This window comes from Mobula birostris, chromosome 13 (genome assembly GCF_030028105.1).
Source record: "Mobula birostris isolate sMobBir1 chromosome 13, sMobBir1.hap1, whole genome shotgun sequence".
Taxonomy (NCBI): domain Eukaryota; kingdom Metazoa; phylum Chordata; class Chondrichthyes; order Myliobatiformes; family Myliobatidae; genus Mobula; species Mobula birostris.
In genome coordinates, this window is record NC_092382.1 from 21,196,745 (window position 1) to 21,211,819 (window position 15,075).

General features: G+C 45.8%; 1 protein-coding gene across 2 annotated transcripts in view; it reads right to left on the reverse strand.

Moving 5' to 3' along the window:
- Nucleotides 1-15,075, reverse strand: part of LOC140208517 (NACHT, LRR and PYD domains-containing protein 3-like) — a 467,255-nt gene that overhangs the window by 4,105 nt on the left and 448,075 nt on the right. The window contains exon 10 of one of the 2 annotated variants that reach the window (XR_011888809.1): nt 453-1,161. The exons of the other annotated variant lie outside the window; for it this stretch is intronic. The gene's annotated coding sequence lies outside the window, so the exon portion shown is untranslated. Of the gene's footprint in view, nt 1-452; nt 1,162-15,075 lie in introns of those variants that run through there. 2 annotated transcript variants of the gene reach the window in all.

Genomic DNA, 15,075 nt, shown 5'->3' on the forward strand with positions numbered 1-15,075 from the left:
CCATCATCGTCTCTCCCACTCTGCTGAACCCTCACCCTCCACTCGCTCCCTTCACCCCCTTTTGTTCCCACCTTTCCCTCTCCCATCCTATTCCCCCTCCTTACCCGTGACTCACCCTCTCTCCAACTCTTTCTGATCTCTCCCCTCTCGCTCGCTACCCCTCTCACTCACCCTCTCCCGATTCCTCGCACCCTTTCTCTCAAACTCTCCCTCTCTCTCCACCCTCTCTCTGTCCCTTCCTTTCTCTCCTCTTTCTCTCCAGCTGTTTCACTGCCCCCTCTTTCTTTGTCTCCCCCTCTCTCGCCCTCTCCATGTCTCCCATCTCTTTAACTCTCTCCCACTCCGTCTGCTCCCGACGTAACTTCATCTTCCCCCTCTGCAACTTCCACACACTCATCCTGCCCCTCCTCCGCCTGCTCACTCCTTCAAACCCACTCTCCTCCTTTCCACCAGCCTCTCCCTCCTCCTCACCCTCACGGTTACAGCAAACATTTAAAAATTACTGGCAACGGTAACTGGGAACACAGCCGAGTTAATGTTGCAGTCAGGAATGTCACGGACTGATTACTTGCAGGAATCCTGAAAATACTTGTAGAATAATTGCAGCTGATGCGAGTCCGAGGGGAACATAAAATGCTGGAAACTCGCAGCAAACATTCGCAACACTGTAACGGGTAATGTTGCGGGTTCGAGACCCCAGGTAAATTTCTTAAAGACACATTAATGGTTCTATCGGTCTTCCCTGCAGCAGAAATGGTTAAATACATTATAAAAGTGAATAATTTCACACGTGAATGACAGTGAATTGTCGAACCGGTCGGATTTGATTTCAACGGAAAGGCCGTTCCCTGTTCCGAGGAATGTGCGGGTCCAGCAGATGCTTCCACACAGACCCTGAGCTCCGAGTTTTACAGAACAACCACCCGCATCTTCCAAATCAGTCCATGATCTGCCCTCTTTACCCTTCCTTTCCAGTTCCACTGAAGGGTCTCGGCCCGAAAGTCGACGTATTTCTCCGTTCCATAGACGCTATCGGTCCTGCTGGATTCCTCCGGCATTTTGTGTGTTCCCATGGTTACGACAGACCAACGCGCGGGGCAGAGAGAAGGGACCGCTTGAAAAGTCTGCAGGACATACTCTCCTTGCTAGAATATTCTTGGGCTGTGAAAAATTAAACTTCTGAAAATTATTTCTGATCTTTGTTGAATCAACCCGTTGTCTCTGTTCTGCATCAGAGATCAAGGTGACATAGAAAAGTACAACACAAAACCGGGCCTTTCGGCTGAGCCATTTAAACTGCCTCATCCCTTCGAGCTGTACCGGGGTCAAAGCCCTGCGCACCCCTCCCATCCAAACTATCCCTTAATGGTTGAAGTCGAACTGGCTTGTTACATGTGTAGCCGGCTGTTCTTTCCGCACTCTCACGACCCTCTGAGTAAAGATGTTTCCTCTCATGTTTTCTTTAAACTTTTCATCTTCAACCCTTAACCCATGACCTCCGGTTGTAGCTCCACACAAGTTCAGTGGAAAACGACCGCTTGTATTTACCCCATCTCTACCCGTCATAATTTTATCTACCTCTCCATCCTCTTCGTTCAAAGGAATAAAGTTCGAACCTATTCAATCTTTCCTCACAAATCATTTTTTTCTAAAATTTGCTTTTTAAATTTAAAAACAGCAGAAGTCTGCAGATGACGCGAGTCTGAAGTAAAAATGAAACGCTGGAAACTCGCTGGAGACAGGGCAGCAACTATGACCGGTAAAGTTGCGTGTTCGAGACCCCAGGTAGTTTACTTTGAATCACATTAAAGATCCGGTCACTCTTCCCTGGAGCAGAAATGGTTAAATACAATATTAAAGCGATGTTGTTCACACCGGAATGAGAGTGAATCGTCGAACCGATAGGATTTGATTTCAGCAGAAAGGCCGCTCCCCGTTCTGAGGAATGCGGGCGAACAGGCCGCTGCGAACACACATAACTGAGCTCCGAGTCTCTCAGAACAACAACCCGAATCTTCCGAATCAATCAGTAATCCGGCCTGTTCACAGATTGGCGAGAGGGAGCGTTTGGTGTAGTGGGCGGGGTTGTTTCAACGACCTCAAAGCATATCCAAAAATATCCGCGAAATACTTGGTGAAATTAGGAGTCAATAATACAACTTCTGATATTTACTTCAGACCTTTGTGTAGTCAACCGGTGAACCGTTATGAACCAGCGACCAAGGAGTCACAGAGTCACAGAGTTAAAGTGTCAGGGAAAAGTATAGCACAGAAACAGGCCCTTCGGCCGAGCCATTTACACTGCCTGCTCCCATCGACCTGAACCGGGGCGGTATCTACCACACCTCTACCTTCTAAACTATCTCCTAAACGTTGAAATCCAGTTCGCATGCGCCACTGGTGCTGGTAGCTCGTTCCACGTTCTCACGACCCACCGAGTGAAGAAGTTTCACCTCATGTCCCTCTCTATTTCTTCAGCTTTCACCCTTCACCCATCACCTCCGGTTGTGTTCCTACCGACATTATTGGAAAAGCCTGCCTACATTTACCCTATCTATACCCCTCATAACGTTGTATACCACTATGAAATCTCCTCTAAATCTGCTATATTCTGAAGAACCAATTTTTATCCATTGAATCTTTCCTTATAACTCAGGTTTTCCAGGCCCGGCCAAATCCTTGTAAACTTCCTCTGCTCTCTTTCAACCTTACTTACATTTTCCCTGTGGGTAGCTGCGCTGAACCTTTCAAATTAGACTCCAGCAGTGTCTTGTACAACTTCAGTTTAACATCCTATTTCGTGTACTCAGTACATTGGCCTATGTGCCAGAAGCTTGCTTTACGACCCCACTAACCTGTGACGTCACTTTGCCACCTAGTCCTCATTCCACAGCAAGCCGTTGTAGTATTCCTTGCTGCAGAACGCACTTCTAAGCTTGGCGTCATCCGAAAATGTCCTGATGCATTTAACCACATAATCATTCAGATCGTTGTTATCGATGAAAACAGCGACGACGATCCCTGATTTATCCCCTTAATTTTCCTCAAGGCAGCAAACATCTCCTCTGTAATTTGTATAGTCCATGATGTTGATGTAGTTTTACCTTACCTCTGTACACTCTCTCTCCGTCCCCCCAGTAAATACAGATGCACATTGATTGCATTTCTTTGGCTGAACAAACGGTTTTCCATTCTGATCTCCCAGAGGACCAAGTCAGTCTCCTGCAATCCTTTAGCTCTTAACAGATCAGCAGCATCCCTTAGGATTCTCCTTCACCTTGCCTGCTAAGGCAACACCATCCCTTCTTTTGACCTTTCTGATTTCTTTCGTAAGTGTTATCTTGCATTTCTTACGGTCCTTAAGCACCTCGTTGCACGAGGGGTTTCCTGCGGTTCTCCATCTCCGAGCCTCTGGCACCCTGCCGCTTGTCAACACACCGGAGTCTCCTGCGCCCTCTGCTGATGACTAAAACGTGCCCGGCGGTTAATCCATTCGTCAAGGGAACCAACAGGACTGGGATTTACAGAAGTGAGGGTGCAATTAAATGTTCATTGGCATCGCGAAAGATAAGGAGAAATAATATACAGAAGGCAAACAAATAAATGGAGCAAATATCATTGTATAATACTGCGAGAAACGAAGATACCAGTAAATGACACTTAAACCGCCGATCATAGGCACTGTCCTCAGAATCAACATCTGCCTTTAACATTTGCCGGACGATGCTGAGGATGTTCTACGAGTCTGTGGTGACCGGTGCTATCATGTTTGCTGTTGTGTGCTGGGGCAGCAGGCTGAGGGTAGCAGACACCAACAGAATCAACAAACTCTTTCATAAGGCCAGTAATGTTGTAGGGATGGAACTGGACGCTCTGACGGTGGTGTCTGAAAAGAGGATGCTGTCTAAGTTGCATGCCATCTTGGTCAGTATCTCCCATCCACTACATAATGTATTGGGTGGGCACGAGAGTACATTCAGCCAGAGACTCATTCCACCGAGATACAGCACAGAGCGTCATAGGAAGTCATTCCTGCCTGTGGACCTCAAACTTTACAACTCCTCCCTTGGAGGGTCATACACCCTGAGCAGATAGGCTGGTCCTGGACTTATTTCATAATTTACTGGCATAATTTACATATTACTATTTAACTATTTATGGTTCTAATACTATTTATTATTTATGGTGCAACTGTAACGAAAACAAATTTTCCCCGGGATCAATAAAGCATGACTAAACTAAACTAAACTATCAATGCTCTATTTTTGTGGTGCAATATTTTCCTTTAATATTCTTGGCAACAAATGCATCAAAAGTGAAGGGTACTGTGTACTAGACCGAACGAAGAGGAACAGCGTGGAGTTTACACAACCGGAGTATGCTCAGACCAGAAGAAAATTTCGATGTAAGTATTCGGAACCCTGCTCAATATCTGGTCCAGGACAGCGAACAGCAAATCCACCGCTTCCATGACAACCAGATATAGAAAGTGACAACACAGGAGAGAATTCAAAATGCAGACATGCAAAGGGTCTTGGAGGTCCCTGTGCAAGATATCCTAAAAGGCAACCTCCAAGGTTGAGTAGGCGTGAAGAAGGCGAATGGAACGTTGGCATTCATTTCTAGAGGTATAGAATATACGAGCAGGGATGCGACGTCGGGGGTCTATAAGGGTCTCGTGAAACCACACGGAATATTGTGTGCAGTTTTGGGCTCCTTATTTTAGAAAGGATCTTCTGATATTCGAGAGGGTTCAGAGAATATTCACGAGAATGAAAGGGTTACTGTAGGAGGAACGTCCGGCAGCTCTTGGGCTGTATTCCCTGGAGTTCAGGAGAATGAGGGAGATCTCATAGAAACATTCCGAATGCTGAAAGGCCTGAACAGATTAGATATGGCAAAGTTACTTCCCATGGTTGGGGGGTCTCGGACAAGTGCGCAAGACTTCAGGATTGAAGGACGTCCATTTAGAACAGAGATGCGGAGAAATTACTATAGTCAGAGGATGGTATATCTGTGGAATTTGTTGACACGAGCGGTTGTGGAGGCCAAGTCATTTCGTGTACTTAAGGCAGAGATAGATATTTTCTTGCTTAGCCAGTGCATTATGGGGTATGGGGAGAAGACAGGGGAGTCGGGACGACCAGTAGAACTGGATCGGCCAATGATTGAGGCGAAAACTCCTAGAGCAACTGCACCCTATATTCCGGATTGGCATTCTAATCTCCACAACACGAATACCGAATCTGCAACTTTCCCTTTATACTGAGATTGCAAGGTGCTTCTGGAATTCTTAATAGTCAGCGATAACCGGGAGAAGAGCTTTTTTCCGGTTTTCATCTGCGAACCAGTTAGCAGTGAATAACTCAGATAATAATCACTGATGATCAGGCAATTTCGTAAGTGGTGAGGGAAAAGTGGTCGGTGGGGCAGCAAATAACACCGCAAAACTTAAATTCCATTAAATGGCAGAATCAGAATCCGGTTAATTAGCACTGGCATGTGCCCTGAAATTTGTTAACTTAGCAGCAGCAGTTCAATAATAGAGAAGGAAAAAAAATATATACAGCAGTTCAATAATACAGAGGAAAAAGTAAAATAAAAATCAATAAATAAGTAAATCAATTACAGTATATGGGCATTGAATAGATTAATAAAGTACAAAAACAGATATTTAAGAAGTGAGGCAGTTTCATGGGGTTAATGTCCATTGAGGAATCGGACGGCAGAGGGGGAGACGTGTCCGCAATAGTGACCCATTGAAACGGGCGGGAGCAAAGGATTCTGGGAATGCCTAGGGTGGAGCACCGCGGGAGGAGTGTGGGACTGACGTCACAGAAGGAGAGTCAGGGGCGGAGCGTGCAGCGGCTACGTATTACCCAGACATGTGTTTTTTATTTTGAGCAATGGAGAGCATGTCGGTAGGGTTAGTATTTTGCTCTGGATGTCGGATGCAGGAATCCTGGGAATCTTCCGGTCCCCCAGAAGGCCACTTCTGCGCCAGGTGCACCGACATGCAGCTCCTGAGAGGCAATGTTAGGTATGATGACCTACAGCTTATTAGACAGAGTGACCAGGAGATAGAGAGGAGCAACAGGGAATTAGTCAGCCCGAAGCTGCGGGAGTTAGATAAGTGGGTAACGGTTAGGGGAGCGAGGGAAAGAGCTCAGATAGTCGAGAGAACCCCTGTGGCCATTCTCCTCAGTAATCATTATCTCGTTTTTGGATGCGGTTCCGGGGAATGACTGACGGAGCACGATCACAGCGATCGGGTCTGTGTTACTGAGCGCGGTTCCGTGGTGCAGAAGGGAAAGAGGAAGATGAGGAATGCGGTAGTCATAGTGAGGGGAACAGACAGGAGTTTCTGTCAGCCTGATAGAGACACCCGCATGGTGTGTTGACTCCCAGGTGCCAGGGTACGGGATGTCTCGGATCGCGTGCAGCAGAGTATTCTGAAGGGAGGGGGTAAACTGCCAGAAGTCTTGGTACACGTTGATACCAATGACAGAGGGAGAAAAAGGGAGGAGGTCCTGAAGAGGGAATTCAGAAGTTGGTTAGGAAGCTGAAAAGCAGGAGCTGCACGTTAGTAAACTCGAGATTGCTGCCTGTGACTGGTGCTAACGAGCGCAAGAATAGCAGATCAGGCATATTAACGAGTAGCTGAGACTGATGTAGGGAGCAGGGCTTCGGGTTCCTGGAACACCGGGCCATCTTCTGCGGGAGGTACAACCTGTACGAAAAGGAAAAATTACAGCTGAACGCAAAGGGGTTCAACACCCCAGCCGGCACATTTAATATAGCTGCGTTGGAACTAATTTGGCTGGTGGATGGGAACCGGAGTGATCGGCCTTAGGAAGGAGAAAACAGAAATAAATCACAGATAGCGTGCAACGGAAATGATAGAGAGGAAAGACAGCAGATGAGACATAATCACAGCCAGTGGGATGAGTTACAGGGCAATGGAGGCGTGGTGCAGTTGAAACAGAAAGCAACAAATACTGGACTGAAAGTGTTGCAGTTGAATACACTCAGCATAAGAAATAAAACGGACGATACTTAAATTCAACTGCAGATTGTCAAGTACGTCGTTGTGGCCACCTCTGAAACTTGGCTAAAGGATGCCTGCCATTGGGAGATGAAAGTCCAAGGATATACGGTGTATCGGAAAGATAGGTCAGTAGGCAGAATGGGTGGTGTGGCTCTGTGTATAGAAAGGGATGACACAGGAGCAGAAGGTTTAGAATCTCTATGGGTTGAGTTAAGAAATGGCAACGCTAAAGGAACCCGAATTGCAGTTCCATACATCCTCCAAACAGCAGCCCGGATGTGGATTACAAATTACAGCAGGAGATAGAACAGACGTGTCAAGAGGGCAATATCATGATAATCGTTGGGGATTTTAACATGAAAGTGGATTGGGAAAACCAGGCCATTTCTGGATCTCAGGAGAGAGAAATTAAAGAATGTCTAAGAGATGGATTTTTAGAACAGCTTGTTGTTGAACCCAATACGGGGTCGGCAGTTCTGGATTGGGTGTCGTGCAATGATCAGGAGGTGATAAAAGAGCTGAAGGTTAAGGAACCATAAAGGAACAGTGGTCACAATATGATCGAGTTCAGTTTGAAATTTGAGAAGCAGAAAGTAAATGTCAATGTGTCGGTATTTCAGTGGAATAAAGGAAATTTCAATGGCATGGGAGGGGAACTGGCGGAGGTTGACCAGAAAGGGACACTAACAGGAAGGACAGCACAGCAGCAATGCCTGGAGTTTCTGCGAAAAAAATGAGGGAAGTGCAAGTCAGATATATTCGAAACAAGAAGTCAACTTCGAATGGAAGAAGGACACTACCGTTGCTGACAAGTGAATTCAGAGATAAAACAAAAACAAAAGAGAGGGCATACAAGGACGCCAAATCTAGTGGAAAATAGATGATTGGGAAGCTTTTAAAAACTTGCAGAGGGAAACTAAGAAGGTCATTAGGAAAGAAAAGGTGAATTACGAAAGGAAGCTGGCGACTAATATCAAAAGATGATACTATAACCATTTTAACTATATAATGAGGAAAAGAGAATTGAGGGTAGATAGAGGACTAATAGAAAATGATGCTGGACATATTTGTAATGAGAGACGCAGAGACGGCAGAGGAACTGAATGGGAAGTTTGCATCAATCTTCACAGTGGAAGACATCTGCAGTGTACCGGACATTCAAGAGTATCAGGGAAGTGAAGTAGGTGCAGTGAAAATTACGACTCAGAAGGTGCTCAGGAAGCTTAATGGTCTGAGGGTAGATAATTCTCCTGGACCTGATGGACTGCACCCTCTGGTTCTGAAGGAAATAGCTGGAGAGATTGCGGAGGCATTAACAATGATCTTTCAAAAAGCGGATAACTGGAAAGTTGCAAATGTTGCTCCGCTATTTCCGACGGGTGGGAGGCAGCAGAACTGAAACTATAGACCTGTTAGCCTGACATCAGTGGTTGGGAAGTTGTTAGAATCGATTGTTAGGGATCAGATTATGGAATACCTGGGAGCACATGACAAGACAGGCCAAAGCTAGCATGGTTTCCTGAATGGAAAATCCTTCCCGACTAACCTACCTCAATTCCTTGAGGAAATTACAAGTAGGGCAAACAAAGGAGATGCAGTAGATGTGGAGTACTTGGATTCTCACAAGGTGCCGCACATGAGGCTGCTTAGCAAGATAAGAGCTCATGGAATTACAGAGGAGTTTGTAACATGGGTGGAGCATTGGGTGGTTGACAGAAAACCGAGAGTGGGAATAAAGGGATCCTATTCTGGCTGGCTGCCGGTAACCAGTGGAGTTCCACAGGGGTCGGCGTTGGGACCGTTACTTTTTATTATGTATGTCAATGATTTGGACTACGTTATTAATGGATCTGTGGCTAAATTTGCCGATGATACAAAGATAGGTGGAGGTGCGTGCAATGCTGAGGAAACAGAGAGACTGCAGAGAGACTGAAATAGTTTAGGGGAATGGGCAAAGAAGTGGCAAATGAAATACAATGTTGGAAAATGTATGGTCAAGCACTTTGGGGGAAGAAATAAACGGTCAAACTATTATTTAGATGGGGTAAGAATTCAAAATGCAGAGACGCAAAGAGACTTGGGTGTCCTTGTGCAAGAAACACTAAAGGTTCACCTCCAGGTTTCGTCTGTTGTGAAGAAGGCGAATGAAATGTATGAGGAAATTCTGGCAGCTCTTGCGCTGTATTCCCTGGAGTTCAGGAGAATGAGGGCATTCTCAGAGAAAAATTCCAAATCTTAAAAGGTCTGAACCGATTATATGTGGCAAAGTTATATTTCATGGTAGGGGATTCTAGGACCAGAGGGCACAACTTCAGGATTGAAGGACGTCCATTTAGAACAGAGATGCGGAGAAATTACTTTAGTCAGTGGGTGGTAAATCTGTGGAATTTGTTGCCACGAGCGGCTGTGGAGTCCAAGTCATTGGGTATATTTAAAGCAGAGATAGATTGGTTCTTGATTAACCAGGGCATCAGTGGATATGGGGAGAAGGCAGAGGAGTGACGATGTCTGGAAGAATTGAATCTGCTGATGATTGAATGGCGGAGCAGACTCGATGGTTGAATGGCCTACTACTGCTCCTATATCTTATGGTCTTATGACTTTCTACCTCACTGTTAACAATGCTACCAATTCAGTGCTTCTGCAAAACAATTGTCATTGTTGATACAAATATAATGAATGCAGATACTCTGTCAGTTTAAGCAGTTGCACCAATTGAATTATTTGCTTCATATCGGTGCAAACTTTGAGTGTAGCTGGTTTACCACGTGACGGACTGCAATCAATTTTATGCTCACACAAAATGCTGGAGGAATTTACCTGGTCAGGTAGCATGGATCGAAATGAAAAAAACAGTTGACTTTTTGGGCTGCAACCCAGTTTCGGGATGGAGTGAAACGGCGAAAGATGCCAAAATACGAAGTTGGGAGGAGCTGGAAAGAGCACAAGCTGGAGGGGAGTAGGTGAAACCACATCTGTAGGATGGGAGAGCGAAATGTGGCTTGGGTGATAATGGGAACAAAAACAAAGAGCTAGAGAAGAGGGAATCTCATAGGAGAGAGTGGATCATGGGAGAGAGGGAAGCAGGAGAGGACCGGAGAGACGTCACTGGCAGGTGAGGAGAAGAGTAGGAGGCCAGAGTGGTGAAATGAAGAAGCGGGACAGGGGAGAGGGTAAACACCGGAAGTTTCAGATATCTGTGCTCATGTCATAAGATTGGAGGTTCCATAGTGAGAATACGTTTGCAGGTTACTCCTCCAACCTGAGAGTGGGCTCATGTGGCAGAAAAGGGGGCAATGGGGCGACATTTCGGACTGGGAATGGGGATTATAATTGAAATGGTTGGCCAGTGAGAAATTCTGTTTTTTGATGTTGGAGCTAAGGTGCTCGACGAACCGTTAATTAATTTGAAGATGGCTTCCCTGCATGAAACGTCGACACTTTATTCATCTCCATAGATGCTGCCTTATCTATTGAGTTCTTCCAACTTTCTGAATGTGTTGTGATTATTGTGAATAACGGATTGCGTGCGTTCCCTACCTCGTAAGCCTGGATGCGATATCAGCTTATGGCTGTTCACTATATTACACGAACGTACAACAACTTTTTTTATATATTTCTATTGAAAGATCTGTAACAGAGACAATTTCCAGAGTGAAACAGAGCAGCCCCGTAACAATACCGAATTGGTCTATGATGACAAAGTCTGTGGAGACTGGGAGTGGACAAGATCAACAATAAGAATCATGAAACGGAGAGGTGAGCCTGAGAGTGTTTCACAACAACATTTACTGACTTCCCGAATCGTCGTTTCCTCATCTGTGAGATTTTGCAATTTCGTGTGAAGCTCTCCATACCTCATCACGTTTGGGATTTTACTTGAATGATATAATGCTTATTTTCACCCCACTGTTGGAAGACACGTCAGTCTTGTGTAGTATTGAATATTCAGTGTGCCGGAGCGAGTATAAATGAATGAGCGTGGAGATTCATCAGCTCAGAGTTTCTTCAGCGAGATCGCGGGCAGCTGGAAGACAGGCTGAATCTCACACAGAATGCTTGAAACGCTTTACCGCGTGATAAAGATATATTACTTGATTGTTGCCGTTATCGGTGTCCCTGGTAAGAACAGACGCGAACTAACATTTGCTGTTCAATGTGCGCGGCTTTTGGACTCGTTCAGTTACCGACAGCGGTGAGATGCCGGTGTATCAGTGAGTGCGGTGCAGACATTGTGACAAAACTCTTGTGACTGGTCAGAAGTTCCCTTGCAGTTTAATCAGTAGATTCGGCTGGAAAAAAAATGAAAAAGATGTAGAGTGGAAGATCGGGGAGATGGATATATATTGTGGATCCATAGCAAGCTGTTTTGATTTATCAATACAAAGTAAACTCCGATAATCCTGCGCGCTCGGCACCTTTAAGGGCTACTTGGTGTTTTTCCCCCGCATTAATAGTTCAAGATGCTTTAATTTCAAATTTAAGGGAATTGTTAGGAAAAAAATACTGCGAGATTGAAGGGAACGCGGTAAGCGAAACCCCGGTGAGATTCACTTGTGTGTTCGATCTCAGACCATCGGGAGTTTCAAAAATTCAAATAAGCGTCGGTGTGCGTTTAGTTTACAAGGGTTTGTTTCCACGCCATATTATCCGTGAAGTGAGGGTTAGCCAACCCAGCGATGTCCGTTAGTTGCCTGACGGTGAAGACTACATGGGATACTCCTCTCCGGAACAATAAAGATCGATCCATTTAGAATAATACTTTTGTAATTTGGAGCAGGTCAGGAAGAATGTGCAAAGCAAAAAAAAAAAAAAAAAAATGGGAACTTCCAGATCCGATCTCATCACATAGTGTGAAGGAACCGCGGCCAAGGGCAGTTGCAGAATTTAAAAGCAGCGAGCCCAGCTGAGCCCGTGTGGCCGGCTGACAAAGGGGAAGTCGGGGGGGAGATGAACGCTTGCGAACAGAAGAAGTAAATCTGCCTGGAACTTTGAACATTGTAAATGGACAAGGTCCGAGGCAGCGGGGCTGGGCGACATGCGAAGAGAGCCGGAAGATAGCTGATGGGATCGCGGGAATCACAATCGCGGTGAAAGTTGCCGAGGCATTCAAACTTTACACATCGGCCGAAAAGTGCCCTTTGCGATCAGTTGACAATGCCTCCTTCCCAAATCCCGCTTCTCTTTCGGCACCGAGGGCCGTAACCTTTCTCCCTGCTTGCGCGCCTTTGAGGCGTCTGCGAAACCCGATTTACACCTTCCAAACCTCCAGTAATGAGCGCCCGCAAAGTTTGATTGTCCTCTCTTTACAGCTTATCTCGGCACAGAGACACACAGAGCGGTGAGAGAGTAATTCATTCAATCTTTCTGCTTTCCTCCCCCCCCCCCCCAGTGAATTTACTGGCGATTGTGATCCTGTCCCGGGGAAAGTGCGGCCTCTCCACCTGCACCACTCGCTACCTGGTGGCCATGGCGACGGCGGATCTACTGACCATCGTGTTTGCGGTGATATTGTGGCGGGTCAGTTATTATTACTTCCCTCGGACTTTCCTCGACATCACCCCCGTGTGCAGTGTGATCGCTGTCCTGGGAGAGGCAGCCACAGACTGTTCTGTCTGGTTCACCGTCAGCTTCACGTTTGATCGGTTTGTCGCCATCTGTTGTCAGAAATGGAGAGCAAAGTATTGCACCGGGAAAACTGCGTCTGTGGTTCTGATAACAACCGGCGTTCTGTTCTGTTTGAATAATGTTCCCTACTTCTTCATATTGCAGCCTGTGACAGTGATTGACAATACACCCTGGGACTGCGTTCCAAAGCCGAGCTACTACACGGATCCCGGGTGGCTGGGATATGACTGTTTCACTACCGCTCTAAATCCATTACTCCCGTTCGTGTTAATACTGTTGTTCAACGCTCTGACAGTCAGGCACATTTTGGTGACTAGTCGCGTCCGTAAGGGGCTGAGGGGTCAGAGCAAGGCGGAGAACCGCAGTGACCCGGAGATGAAGAGCAGGAGGAGGTCTGTGATCTTACTTCTCACCATCTCCGGAAGCTTCATCACTCTGTGGTCAGTAAAAGTTTCTGAAGTCCTTTCCGGATTGGGTAAAAATAATTACAATGATTCGGAATACATTTTCCAACACACCGGATACATGCTGATGATATTAAGTTGCTGCACAAACACTTTAATTTATGGGGTAACTCAGTTCAAGTTCAGAGAGCAGTTCATCAGCGCAGCGAAATATCCGCTCACGTCAATTATTCAAATAATTAATAAACACAATATCTAAGCTCTTCTCAGTGGGGGTTATGGTGATTTCCATCTTAACACTGCAGAACTGACACCGGAGAACATGGCAGCGGGGAGAATAAAACTGGTTTAGAGCCGGAGAGAGGCCCAACACGGGAAAATACACATTCACACCTTCAGCCCGCGACATCCGCCTCCTATCAATTATTGAACTCACCCGACCTTTTATGTTTATTCACCCACCATATTCCGGCTCCTGTCACCGCCACACCCCTTTCGGTAATGATAAAGCGGGAGAGGATCCGGGGACAATCAAGTCCTAATCGGCAAAATTGCATCTCATTTGTTACGTTAGTCTTTTGCATCAGAATGAAATGGAAAAGAAAGTCAACAGTCTGCAAGAATTTACAGTAAACCTCGCACTTGTCCTTCATGTTAGATACACCTGTCATAGGGAAATGATTAACACCGCAGAGCTCCGCGATTTGGTTCATAATTGTGCAAATTTCCATGGAGTAAGCAAATGTTTACTCTGCCGCAAGGAGAAGAAAATGTCACCTCGCTTCCTGATTTTTCTCTTCATAAATTTCCATCCGTACAAACTGCATGTTGAATCTCCCCTGTATTCTCCGCAGTACAGTCGCATGTTTAACGTTAATTTTAGCTTTTCTCAGTTAAAATTGGTATAACGTGAGGTATGGACACAGACAAAAAAATCATTTCTCAATTGTGATGAATTTTCGGCCTATTCTTGCGGTGTTATTATTGTTCTGCAGCTCTAACTGTCTAATGTTTCAGTGTACTGATTTTGGGATGATACCAGTCGTATATATTACAACTGGGAGGATTGTTCATGTATCGCAGACTTCCATTTTCCTGTTTCAAGTCGGCATATTTCAGGTGTTTTTCACTGACTGATTCCTGTGTGTTGTAAATGTCGGAATGGCTGCACCAATCAGGTAAATTGTCTTTGCATGTTTATCCTGTGATATTATATCCGGGCGGGTATCATGTATCGCCCTATCTCTAATAATGGATCGGTCGTGATATAATTGTCAGACGTCGACTGAAAAACTGGATTAGGCGTATATTTATAGTAACCTGTCATGAGTTTACATCTTCAAGCGAGATCCTGGTGAATGATGCTTGCCACTAGATGGCGCTTGTGTAAGTGAACAGATTGAAGCAAATTGTTGCTGCATCCTGCAATGTGTTGGATAGTTTCAAACAGCATATTCTGCTTTACAGCCCGAGAGAGGCACAACACGGGAAAATACACTTCATCTTTAATTTGTTAGTTTTTTTTTAGTGTGCTTTTCTGTTATTTTTGTGTCAGCCACCTGGTCCTATATTGCCACAAGGAACCACTCAGTTTCTGGGAAGAGATCTCCACCTTTTATCCTGGCATCGGACGCTTCAGTGCTCCGGGTTGAGACCCGTTGCGTTTGTCAGCTGGAATCTGTCGCCCTCCGAGAGAAACTATCCTACGCACGTTTAAATTTCTGGCGTTGAAAAGGGCGGTGGTGGATAAGCTGAGTGACTACCTCTACGGGGCCAAGTCTGAGGTGAGGACGGACAACAGCCTCTAACTTATATCCTGACCTCGGCGAAATTAGATGCCACAGTTCGTTGGCGGCGTTGTCTGCCTATGATTTCAGCCTGAAGTACCGGCCGGGAAGCAGGGACATTGATGCTGATGCTTTGTCCCGTCGGGCGTATGGGGGACTGGTCGGGGACAAGGAGTGGGAGAATGTTCCTGTCCCGGGGGTGGCAGTT